The 3,221-nt window shown below is 39.0% G+C and overlaps 1 protein-coding gene across 1 annotated transcript in view; it reads right to left on the minus strand.

Annotated features, from left to right (window-relative positions):
- mrps5 (mitochondrial ribosomal protein S5) overlaps positions 1-3,221 on the minus strand; it is a 26,964-nt gene that overhangs the window by 13,906 nt on the left and 9,837 nt on the right. The window lies entirely within an intron of this gene.

The following is a 3,221-nucleotide window of genomic DNA, read 5'->3' on the forward strand; positions in this document are numbered from 1 at the left end:
TTGGTACCTGTGATGTGTTAAAAGCTAGATGGGCAAATCTGAAACAAGTGGATGTGGAATTCCATCTAAATGTAGCATACATTTTAACCAAATTTACAGAAAAAAAAAGATGAATGATTCAGTTTGCATCCACTACCACTATGTGAATACTGAAATTTAACAGCCTTGAGGTAAGTGCTGTTTTTTCGCCTCTCCAGTGGAGCCAAATGTATGTCATTGTGTATTCGCCAAGTCTGTCTTCATTGCACTTTGTTGCATTTTGCTTTTATCTTTACACCAAATTTTTTAGCCAAGAATAAAAATATTCTCTGATTTCTCTGTCTGTGTTCATTTCGAGGCTTTGGTTAAAAATTGATAATAACGGGTGAAATCTCAGACCCACCATCAAAAGTCTGTTCAGAAATCCCGCTGACTGACAGATTGCAAACTTCCAATGAAACTAATAAAAGCTAAACGTTAATATTATGTTTAATTCACTGTAAGATAAGAAGTCACAATATGATTCCTGAAAACTTTGAATTGTTTTAATATGAAGTTACAGAAATCTCTGACCTGCTGTCATTGTAGATCATTCAGAAGAAGAGACGCGTGTTGGTATAAACGACATGACCAACTGATTTTAACCACTAAGCACAAAAACAATCACCGTGTTGGCTCAGGAATGTATAAATCATGCAAATGACTTGGAAGCGTATGTGTGTGCTTGTGTAAGTAAATAAGAGAAAATAAGACAAAAATAAATGTAACTGATGTGAATTTGTCTTTTACACATGGTGTATGATCTATGTGTGAAAAGCTAAATGAGATAAAAGTATCTTACAACAGAAATCACACAAAAATCGGATTAGATTTCTCACATTTAATTGCAACCGCTGAGTTTGTTGGCAATTTAGAGCCAATAAAAGTAAATATTCAGGGTTTGCGAGAAATTAGCTCCTCTAGTAATTTCAACAGCTCCACTTTGCTTTTATTAAAAACATCTTAATTGGAAACTAAAATGTGTATTACTAGTCTGCAATTTTGTATCACAGTCAATGCATCTACATCTACGAACCACCATCAAAACAAATATAAGGCTTTTACCTAATTAATAATCAAGCAGCTCTTTATGTGAATTTCACTTTAGATACTAACCTCTGTGCGAGCTTCGTTCAGCTCCACATGGTGATTCAAATCCAACATTTAATCCAATTGAAAGTTTTCGCTAAGCTGCCATCACGCAGCCCGCTGTTTACTTTCAACAAAACTTTCAAGGTTGTTGACTTCAGGAAGAGAAAAAAAAATAAATAAAAAAAAAGAGACAAAACCCCTGTTCTGACACCGACAACGCTCCATCTCTGTTAATGAAATCGCTGAGTCCTGTCCAAGTGGCTGCTGTACCTGGAGAGAGGCCATGAACATCACTTTTCTCTCTGTCGCTCTAACTCCCCTCTCATTCTTTTTTCTTTACTGTTACCTCTGCTCTCTGTCATCCCTCGCTCTCTTTTTCATCTCTCTAAAGGACTGATTGCACTTCTTACTGAGACTGCGCCAGAGACCTGCTTTTTTTTGTAGCTGTAGTTTGTAATGTTATTGAATTGAACTATACATTATGGTGCATCTTTCTCTTTTGCCGTTTCTCTGTGTTCTACTCTTGCATGTCCTCACACACCTCCACCTTAACCTACATTAATTAGGGTTTTTGTGACTCGTTTGGGGGGGGGGGGCAGCACATAAAGCCGTATACACAACATTTACATATTTTTACCTTTACCCGTGTTGTGACACGTTAGCAAACAGTTGCGTGTTCACACAACCTGCAGGCAAAGAGCAACATGAACTTTTATTTAGAGCCGTATTTCTGCCACACGTCAGGCTCTATTTACTTTATTTGATTCCACAAACTCCAACGGCATCAGACACATGCAGAGGAAAACACAATGAGCCAATGTGGTATCTCTGTTGATGCCTCAACCCTGACATGTAGTTACATTTTTGAGGACTATGGCGTAAACACTGACACACACAGCTGCCGTAGCCCCTTAACGCAGCCAGCTTCAGTCCAACATTTACTCCTGAAGAAAAATATCTGCCTCCTTAGCTGCTAAATGCGCCACTATGTTCACAAGCTGGTGGCGAACTTTGTCTTTGTGCCGTTTGGTGCTAGACAGGCAGCTACGGTGGGTTTATCATAACAGCTGTACACTGCTACAGGAAACAACGCTGAAGAGATCAGCAGCTTTATTGAATGACGTCGGATTGGATTGGATTTTAATTTATCAAATCAACTGGACTGGGAGATTTTGACTATGGCAACAGCTGCAGATTCAGATTCGGTGGCTGGCTCTCCTTCAAACCTTTTTTTCTTTTTGTTTTAATCTGTTTTTGGCCTTATTGCTGAAACACACATTGCCTATGACAGAAATAGCCAAAACTCAAAAATTGTTCCACAAATAGTGTCAAATCATTTAAAATAATAACTAACCATAAGTACTTATTACAGTGAATTGAAAATCATTAGAGTTGAGTATGCAGTCCATATGTTTTAAATATATTTAAATATGTATTCCAATGATTTAACAAATCAATCAAATAACACCTTGCATCAGTCTTGCTCTACTGCTTATACCGTTCTCTTTTCTCTGTCTCTCTCTCTCCTTCCAACTTCTTAACTCAATCTCACAACTTTTCTTGCTCCTCCTGCTCTCTCTACCCACCCTCCCTCCCTCCCTCCTTCTCCTCCGGCTGCTGCTGCTGGATGCGTTCACTAATGGCATGCCGGCGTCATCGTCCTTGGGAGCCTTTTATTCCAGTAAGCCTTTTTCATTTCATTAGGCCTGAATTTATAGTGGCACACACACACACATCCAAATGTACATACACCCACACACTCACACCCACACCCACAGGATATATTTATAGAGGGAGATGGCACCGTAAAAGCGTCCGTCAGCTTCCAGGGGGAAGCCTAATGTCTGTGACACCACTCTCAATTATGCAGGCAGGAGGGCTGGGGAAGACTATCAATGTGACACACGCACGCAAACACACACACAAACACACACACAGACACAATCTGATACTGTGTGCATATGTATACTGTTTGACAGAGAGTCTATGTACAGATAGATAGATAGATAGATAGATAGAAATACTTTATTTATTCCCAAAGGGAAATTATAGTGTTATAGCACAGCGGAATTCCACAGAGGTCCAAATTATTACTTAGAAGTTTTCTATTC

The sequence above is a fragment of the Morone saxatilis genome, unplaced genomic scaffold, assembly GCF_004916995.1.
Source record: "Morone saxatilis isolate NCDOM2014 unplaced genomic scaffold, NCSU_SB_2.0 Contig19, whole genome shotgun sequence".
Classification (NCBI taxonomy): Eukaryota; Metazoa; Chordata; class Actinopteri; family Moronidae; genus Morone; species Morone saxatilis.